Here is an 11,048-nt window from a genome sequence, read left to right as displayed (position 1 = left end):
AATACAAAAAACTTTATCATCCGAAAACCATTTTAATATTTCGGGTCACCGTGACCTTGACCTTTGACATACGAATATTCTATAAATACGCTAGAAATACTAAATGTAGGATCCGCTAAATACAAAGACAACAAATATGGCCGACATTGTACCAGATTGGTCGTTTAAAGAAAAAGCAATTTGCTATATTGAAAGAGAAAGATTAATAAAAGTGTTATTATTGTTCATATTAATGTGACTGGAGTTAATGATAAACGTCAACTAATGCATGGCAGTGTTGATATTTATGGAAAAAAAAACGATTCCTGGAATACGATGTGAAACGGTTGAAAATTTTGACCACTGTGAAGAATAACGTTTAGAACCCGTGTCACTTACAACATTTTATATTGTTGGTGAGAAGTAAAAGGGGATAAAGTGGATTTATGCTAGTGTGATGACTGTAGCCATGTGAACGGGTTATCGTACGGCAAAACCCATCACGTAAAGAAGAGTCTTCAACTTTTCAAGAAAGCCTTGTTTTGCTATCAACACAAAGCTCGGAACAGGAAGGTACATAGATTTTTTTTCAAGTATAACAGTTTCATTATTCATAATTGGAGTAAAGTAAATTTTGTAGGAAAAGTGCAATCTGTCAGTGACTTTTACCACATAATCAGGCTCACATTTGCTTTCATTTTGAAAAAGAAAACGTGCCATGTAAGGAAAAAGTGGGATGATTGAACTTTACCGGTACATCACTTAACATCAAACAGCGTACCCTAACCCTTAACACCTAACATATAACAACTAACGCAACACCTTCTAATCCTATTTATCCTATATATTTCCTTAGTATCGGGGGCTACCGCCCCCAAACCCCCGCTTTGTTGATAGTGGTAAACAACTGCGTACCGGTAAAGTTCAATCTAGCCGAAAAAGTTGTGTTGTAAATGCATGGAAATCAAGGACAGCATATTTGAATTTTATGACCGAGTATTGATGTTTTCCTCAAACAAACAACAAAAAAGTATATTATGTCCCAAATACAAAAATTACTATTCTGAAAATGATATACTTTTTGTGTGATCATCTATATATATACATTTTTCATCCAATTGTTAATACCAAATACATGTATTATCCCTACTGGATATGTGGTGTTTACACTTACTTATTAATCCAGTTAAAAGGGGTTTATCATATAAAATACTGAGTAATGACATGCTATGTCGTGAATGTCTGTTTATTATAAAGAGTTCTGCAGAATGACTGCGCTCATGACTGTAGTATTATACTAATTGTTTATGTACACGTACTTAAGGTAACACACATATATATATATATATATATAAGTTCATAGACGATAAAATGTTCACCTAATATATGTACAACGTACGCGCGATTTTCATCATCAAGTCCTTTCATATCATCGTATCTTTAAAAATCATTTTCGACGACGCGTGAAATGTCCATTAACAGTCCACTCGTTGTATGGTACTGATGCTGGTTCACAATTTGGATCAATGTCGACAATGTTGGATCCTAAATGAAGTCGTCTGTTACGTCATCTGATTCTCGACGGATACATCGTCGTCGAAGATATCGGTATGTCGATGACATATTCTTCTTCTTTGTCGGGGTGTTAAGATCTGATCACGATCTCAAATGCGTTATGAACGCATGTTGCTGCAGGCAAACCACGCCAACGATGTCAGGAGCGCTGCTTTTCTCCTTAACTTGTATCGCATTGGCAAATCTTATAGGGTCAATTACATGAAATGATAAACGGGCCTTTTATTTACATATTAATGGAATTTGCTATATAAGCACTCAGATTACTATTCACACCTATGATAAGATATACCCAAATAAAATTAATGTGCTAAAGGAACGCGATTCTTATGACGCAAATTTATGATGTTTTATTTAAACTATACGCGTTTGTCTATTCAATGAAATGCATTGTGCTTTATTATGTTTTATTTACTTTGAGAACAAAAATTTACAAACAAAATCCCTTGTCTTAATGTAGTTATTCTTATAAAGAACGAAAAAGAATAAACTACATATTCGATCAGTATCAAATTTTTAATGAATCATAGCAATATAGTTGTATCATTTACATTGTACAAATAAAAGGTCCACTGCTTTGCTTTTAAGGATATTTACAAACTGTATTAAAATGTTATTTATGCCTAAAATGGTGTTTACCTGAGCGCTGTAGGGCATAATCTAGCGTTGGTTAATGTCGGTGTCACGTGCGTTGTCATAATTTATACCAATTTCGTTACGTACTCGCCTAATTAGTGAACCACGCCTGTCATCAAGTTATGGGCGTCAAACGTGTGTATCTTGGCGTTCATAGACAGATGACATACCATTCCTACGGATTGTACGCCTTCTGTACTCGCGGGTCTCCATTTAATTTGACAAGCCAATTTGTATTCACACCTGGAAAACGTATCGGAATGTCGCTCTTTTCCGCTTAATGTACTTACTAATTGTTTATATGCATTTTGCGAGTCACGATTCTTATATTTTACGCATCGGAATGTCGCGTTTCTTCCCTCTTAATGTACCTACTAATTGTTTATGCGCATTTTGCGAGTCACGATTCTTATATTTTCTGTTCGTTACATATTACTGAAATATATCTATTATATCACCCGTAGACTTAAATATGACATTTTCATTTCATTCTAAACCCGTAAATCAATGCTAATGACGATACATTATCAAAATCGGACGATACCGTCTTCTATAATCCTGTTTTTACATATTTACTACATATACATATAGTTGTTTCTATAAATTGACAACATTTTCTTCAAGTTCTTTAACAAAATAATTATATACAGATGTCAAATTGTCAAATAATGATGAGAAATTGGGTGAAATATTTGGGTTTTCTTTATGTACGAAATATTGACAAGTTTATCAGTAGCGAGTATGCATGACGGTCAAAAGATTAAATATTTGGATCTGGTGTATGTTTAACAACAAAGGGGTTACAATGCTGTTGACACAAGCCTTAGGCTGTATTTGCATTATTTATTATTTGTACCACAACGCTCATTAACGTGTGCATACTTGAATAGTGACTTCTCCAGTAGGTTGAAATTCAGCCAATCAGGAACAAGCACGTACAGAACACTGACCAATGGGATTCATAACTGAGTTTCACGGGCCAGATGTTAGAGGGAAACAAGGCAGTTAGCGTTTAGACTTGGAGACGTACGGATCGAGAAAGACACAATCATGTAGCAATCACAACGTATTTGTATAACTGAAAATATTAAGTATGTTATACATTAAATTGGACTAGAAACTGATATGTGGTGTTGTTGAATATTTTATCATATATTATGCAGAGAAATTAACATAAATAGAGAGGGACCGACTTGTCCCATGCACGGCACGAGAAAATAGTAGTTAATGCAAAACTCGTCATCTTGGCATTATGCGCATGACGAGATATCGTATGATAGGTTACACACTGGTAATTTAAGAGTATTGAACATTGTTAGTAACTATGTGTCGTCCATGAACTATGAACGATTACGTGACACAGGACGTTAAATGGTGCTCGTGAACCAAGGATTCGAACAAAGAAATACCTCCACTTACGATTACGAAGCCATGAAAAACAACGCGAAGAAACTCCGTTTCGGCAACTTCTGTAACCAGTAACAACGACCGTGAGCCGGGAACAACGACATCAGACCGCACATATTCTGCAACTTCCGGTGAGTGACTGTTTTATTTCCTAACGCTTGTATCAGAGATAACACGGATGACGAGGAAAACATACCGCTTGCTGAATTGCAAAAACATTTGAGAAACAAACAATTCGCGGATATACAGTCAAGCTCCAGTGAATCAGATACGATGTATTCCGATAACAGTAATTCACAAAACTCACCTGTACGTAGAGTTGAAAATGATTCTTCAGATGATCAGATGCAAATTGACGCGGTAGCGTTAAGAAACAAAAAACGAAAATTAACTAAAAAGACTTCACGTTCAAATAACGCCATGAAGAAAGCAATTTTCACGTGCCTTCAGACAATGGCTGAACACATGTAAACGAATAGACTACAAAATAAAGCGAGATAGATGTCGAGACTTAAAGACCCCAGATTTTTGTATATAGAGAAATATGTTTTGAATGTATATGTAGTAAATATGTAAAAACAGGATTATAGAAGACGGTATCGTCCGATTTTGATAATGTATCGTCATTAGCATTGATTTACGGGTTTAGAATGAAATGAAAATGTCATATTTAAGTCTACGGGTGATATAATAGATATATTTCAGTAATATGTAACGAACAGAAAATATAAGAATCGTGACTCGCAAAATGCGCATAAACAATTAGTAGGTACATTAAGAGGGAAGAAACGCGACATTCCGATGCGTAAAATATAAGAATCGTGACTCGCAAAATGCATATAAACAATTAGTAAGTACATTAAGCGGAAAAGAGCGACATTCCGATACGTTTTCCAGGTGTGAATACAAATTGGCTTGTCAAATTAAATGGAGACCCGCGAGTACAGAAGGCGTACAATCCGTAGGAATGGTATGTCATCTGTCTATGAACGCCAAGATACACACGTTTGACGCCCATAACTTGATGACAGGCGTGGTTCACTAATTAGGCGAGTACGTAACGAAATTGGTATAAATTATGACAACGCACGTGACACCGACATTAACCAACGCTAGATTATGCCCTACAGCGCTCAGGTAAACACCATTTTAGGCATAAATAACATTTTAATACAGTTTGTAAATATCCTTAAAAGCAAAGCAGTGGACCTTTTATTTGTACAATGTAAATGATACAACTATATTGCTATGATTCATTAAAAATTTGATACTGATCGAATATGTAGTTTATTCTTTTTCGTTCTTTATAAGAATAACTACATTAAGACAAGGGATTTTGTTTGTAAATTTTTGTTCTCAAAGTAAATAAAACATAATAAAGCACAATGCATTTCATTGAATAGACAAACGCGTATAGTTTAAATAAAACATCATAAATTTGCGTCATAAGAATCGCGTTCCTTTAGCACATTAATTTTATTTGGGTATATCTTATCATAGGTGTGAATAGTAATCTGAGTGCTTATATAGCAAATTCCATTAATATGTAAATAAAAGGCCCGTTTATCATTTCATGTAATTGACCCTATAAGATTTGCCAATGCGATACAAGTTAAGGAGAAAAGCAGCGCTCCTGACATCGTTGGCGTGGTTTGCCTGCAGCAACATGCGTTCATAACGCATTTGAGATCGTGATCAGATCTTAACACCCCGACAAAGAAGAAGAATATGTCATCGACATACCGATATCTTCGACGACGATGTATCCGTCGAGAATCAGATGACGTAACAGACGACTTCAATTAGGATCCAACATTGTCGACATTGATCCAAATTGTGAACCAGCATCAGTACCATACAACGAGTGGACTGTTAATGGACATTTCACGCGTCGTCGAAAATGATTTTTAAAGATACGATGATATGAAAGGACTTGATGATGAAAATCGCGCGTACGTTGTACATATATTAGGTGAACATTTTATCGTCTATGAACTTATATATATATATATATATATGTGTGTGTTACCTTAAGTACGTGTACATAAACAATTAGTATAATACTACAGTCATGAGCGCAGTCATTCTGCAGAACTCTTTATAATAAACAGACATTCACGACATAGCATGTCATTACTCAGTATTTTATATGATAAACCCCTTTTAACTGGATTAATAAGTAAGTGTAAACACCACATATCCAGTAGGGATAATACATGTATTTGGTATTAACAATTGGATGAAAAATGTATATATATAGATGATCACACAAAAAGTATATCATTTTCAGAATAGTAATTTTTGTATTTGGGACATAATATACTTTTTTGTTGTTTGTTTGAGGAAAACATCAATACTCAGTCATAAAATTCAAATATGCTGTCCTTGATTTCCATGCATTTACAACACAACTTTTTCGGCTAGATTGAACTTTACCGGTACGCAGTTGTTTACCACTATCAACAAAGCGGGGGTTTGGGGGCGGTAGCCCCCGATACTAAGGAAATATATAGGATAAATAGGATTAGAAGGTGTTGCGTTAGTTGTTATATGTTAGGTGTTAAGGGTTAGGGTACGCTGTTTGATGTTAAGTGATGTACCGGTAAAGTTCAATCATCCCACTTTTTCCTTACATGGCACGTTTTCTTTTTCAAAATGAAAGCAAATGTGAGCCTGATTATGTGGTAAAAGTCACTGACAGATTGCACTTTTCCTACAAAATTTACTTTACTCCAATTATGAATAATGAAACTGTTATACTTGAAAAAAAATCTATGTACCTTCCTGTTCCGAGCTTTGTGTTGATAGCAAAACAAGGCTTTCTTGAAAAGTTGAAGACTCTTCTTTACGTGATGGGTTTTGCCGTACGATAACCCGTTCACATGGCTACAGTCATCACACTAGCATAAATCCACTTTATCCCTTTTTACTTCTCACCAACAATATAAAATGTTGTAAGTGACACGGGTTCTAAACGTTATTCTTCACAGTGGTCAAAATTTTCAACCGTTTCACATCGTATTCCAGGAATCGTTTTTTTTTCCATAAATATCAACACTGCCATGCATTAGTTGACGTTTATCATTAACTCCAGTCACATTAATATGAACAATAATAACACTTTTATTAATCTTTCTCTTTCAATATAGCAAATTGCTTTTTCTTTAAACGACCAATCTGGTACAATGTCGGCCATATTTGTTGTCTTTGTATTTAGCGGATCCTACATTTAGTATTTCTAGCGTATTTATAGAATATTCGTAGTTTTCTGCACATTCCCGGATAACGTTCGGATTGACGGATATGTTCGAAGGAAGGAGCACGAAGTTCATTAGAGTGCTAGATCTAATACCTTTAAAAAATGTATCAGAACAAATTCCTCTTACTGTCTCCGTAGACACACGTATATTTTCGGCCTAGACCGTCAAGTGAGGAACTTATTCTCGCATGAATATGCAAACAATAATAAAAACTATGCCGTACCCAATGCTTAGGAATTTTACTTCAATAATATTTTTTACGCGTTTTATGACACTGTCATGTTATATAGTGATGTTCTGTATTCACAATGCGGGTTATTGAGAACTTCTTTGCAGGGACCTATTTGTTTGTATAGGTCCCCCTTCTTTGATAGCGCACGAATGACCGCCAAGTGGTAAATCGGACTTTTCCAAATTCATTCATTCGTGGTTGTTTTGGCAGCCAGCCAAGTCAGCTCATCTAAAAAAAAACGTGTGGAATTCTATTGCCTAGGGGCTTCGCCCCAGGCCAAAAACGGAAACTTAAACAGAACGCAAAAATGCATAGCAGACCATGCGTCAAAATCAATGCACCGACTTTTCTCAGTGCTCAACATTTATGAATTCAGCACAAAAAGCAACTCAAAATCTTTGATATCTTAGTAGTATCAATTTTGAATTACTCGTCTGAATTATGGGGTACTACACAGGCAAACGATATTGAAGCCGTACACACGAAATGTTTAAGGAAATTACTGTGTGTAAATAACGCACCTTAGCGCGTTGCATTGAGAATTAGGAAGAATACCCTTTAATGAAATATGGAAAATAAAATCATTAAATATTGGTTCAGACTACTATCATCAAATGAGAGTAGCTTGATCAAAATCACGTACAATATGCTTAAACACGATACTGACAATGAACATATATACAACAATCAAAACTGGGCATACCATGTAAAATCCCTTCTCGACTGCATCGGTATGTCCGAATTATGGGTAAACCAAAACATAACCGAATCTCAATTCATACAATGCAAAAAACGAATATTAGAAAATTATACTCAAACATGGCACGGCGAGATTAACAGCTCTACCCGTCTCTCTACGTACTGTTTATTCAAACATAGTTTTTTCTTTAGAAAGTTATTTGGACAAAATTGATGAACCAAAATATAAAGTTGCCCTAAGCAGATTCCGTTTATCATCACATAACCTAGAAATAGAAAGAGGGCGATACAATAATATTGAAAAAGAAAACCGTAATTATTATGTAATATGAATACTGTAGAAACTGAGTACCATTTCTTACTAGTTTGCCCCACAGTACTGCAGATGGACAAAAATTTCAAAGTTTATAGACTGAAGTCCAGTGAAAATTAAATTATACTTATTAGCCTTCCAAAATTAATATACGAAGCTGCAAATTAACGACACCTACTAGATACGTAATGAGTCTTTTATAACGTAACAACCCTTTAACATTATTACATCTTTTATTTCACGCACAACATATCTTAACTGAAATTCAATTTCTCTCTTCTTATAAATTTGAATAGCATTATAAACAATGTTAATTTGTTTCTACTCCACTTGTTTCATTTGGCTTTTTTTCTTAATGACCAAGCTATTAATTATTTATGAGTGTTATATCAACTTTCAGAAATTTTAAATTTTTATAAATAACTATAATGATCATTCTCGTATTGAAATAATTTGATTTTAATTATTTCTTTAACTTGTTGCTGGATACATAAATAAGATTCAGTGAATGGATACTGTACTTCTTAACATTACATTGTTGTCAATGTTGAATATATTTTTTCAAACGAATATATTACATATGTTTTGCAATAAAACCATGTGTTCAATTTAACATTTAATCCACATATAAAATGTATATGTGTAGGCTAAGAGCTTGTATAAGCTTTATTGCTGAAATAAATGTTTTTGTTGTTGTTGTTGAATTGATGTCGATATACATAGAGCTTTACACACAAGACGGTTCGCGTACATCGTTTGAAACATTTATTACAATTATATCAGAATTCACATTTATATCCGGACTAAGTTTAACTAGGGGCACTTAAAAATAGCACAATAGAGTATTGTAAACACAAACAATTAATCTGGGACTCTAACCATGCCTAATGTTTAGGGATAGAATTTAGTGACGAACCAGAATCAATAATGTCATTAAATATTCCTGAAAAAAATCATGCTTTTGAAACTTGTTTAAATAAATGAAAAAGTAAGAAACTATCGTTAATTGGAAAAAATTGAAAGATTTTGCAATACTCTAACGTGTATATCCACTAACAGTTTTACAAAATCCATCTCAAGACATCATTTTAAAAAATCGCTTTGTTGCAAATAAAGGTGGGACGAAAAACCAGACAAAATTGCAAGAAAGCGAATCAAAGATTACGTGGTGGTTTAAAAATGTTATATATTGACCAATTTTTAAATCCCTCAAAGCCAGTTGAGTAGAAAGATTTATATTTCAACCTGACTCAAAACTGATTACAATATATACCAATATGCTGAATAAATAAAATTAAAAGACCTATGCACATTTTACCAAACAATACTACCTCCATAAATGCTATCTTGTGATTTGTGTTATATGCACTCAGAGACCAATGCTCACGTATTTTGGGATTCTCATTCCATTCAAAAGTTTTGGATGGATATAAATAAAATTTATTTACAACAAGTTGAAACGGTTGGAACACATCGAACTAAAGTTTGCAATTATATCATTCTGCAATTTGATCGTAGCTGATTCCAACAATGCACACATTATACACTGTGTAGTATTATTGACTAAATATTTATATTTAAATGCAAACAGGACAAAACAACGCCACAAGTAGTTGTCTGTGTGCCCTTTTTTTGCTAATAGAATGAAATTAAAATAATAAATCCCAATCACACAAAATAAACTACATATATTTATCATGGACGAACCATCTTTCGAGCCTCTTAATTTTTGACATGTCAAAAATAAAATTGGAAATAATTAAACGTATTTGTTAGAGTTTTATGTGATAAATAAATTGTTTCTACATACCTGACAACTTTAATTGTTTGAAATCGTCTTTTGTTAACAGATGTTAATCATAAACATTGAAAGTTAGAACATGTTTTATAGGTTTTTACGCGAAAATCATTATATAGGTAACATCGCAAGTTTCCAGCACCACCATATCATTTAAAACTGTCATGGCCGACAAAACAATCGTACCTGCTTTCGAACCCTTCATTGTTTACCATTTCAATTCACAATTCTAAGCAGATTTTGTTCAGTTATTTTATGAAACAAAAAAAATAACACTAAAACTTGATTTATAACTCCCGGAATTATTTTATATAAAATATATGCTTCTATCTCCATTTTAGTATTTTTACTCTTCACTTTTATGACATGGCCATTCGAAGACATCATTCCGCCTAACAACTTTCTGTTTGCAGCAATAAGTGTGTCCAATGTCCACAGTTTTGGTGATCACATTGTGTCCATTTTGTTAACACAAGGGAAACACTGTTTTTCAGTTCCTTGGGTTGAATAAGTTTATATACACAACATGTGTCTTCTTCAGGAATATCATCTTCAGAAGACTGACTATCAGACTGCCAATGTGCGAAGGTCCAGGAAGAGGTTCTGGGAGGGTCATTACTCTGAGTGACGTTTGTTGCATTTGTTTTGTTTGTTTTCTTTTGTTGACCGGAGAGACTGGTGTATCTCCGTTTAAAAATAGTTTTGTCCTATGATTTGGCCATGGTCACGTGACTTGTTGCCGCAGACGAAAAGTGTTTATTGTCAAGCAAAGAACATCGAAAGTTAGAACATGTTTTATAGGTTTTTTCGCGAAAATCATAATATAGGTAAAAAAAAATTAAGAAAAACAATGATTTTTACGTATTTTAGGTTTAATGTACTTATTTTACCTGTTTGTGAGGCATTTTCGTAATTTGACAGCTACGCGCAAGTTGTCGTAAACAATGCGCAGTTACACATAAAACGATGACGTTGTGCGCATGCGCATAAAATGTAAACAAATGAAGGGTTCGAGAAGAGGCGAGGTTCGAGAAGAGGTACCTTTACAATAATACTCGCTGGGCGCCTTTTATGCCCAATTAGTATACCAACCCTAAAAAACAGTTGCAAATATACTTTGTAAGATAGGTGCAACTACCTTAAAGCAAC

The sequence above is a fragment of the Dreissena polymorpha genome, chromosome 7, assembly GCF_020536995.1.
Source record: "Dreissena polymorpha isolate Duluth1 chromosome 7, UMN_Dpol_1.0, whole genome shotgun sequence".
Lineage (NCBI taxonomy): Eukaryota > Metazoa > Mollusca > Bivalvia > Myida > Dreissenidae > Dreissena > Dreissena polymorpha.
The sequence above is the reverse complement of the archived record's forward strand: the minus strand, read 5'-3'. Positions refer to the sequence as shown.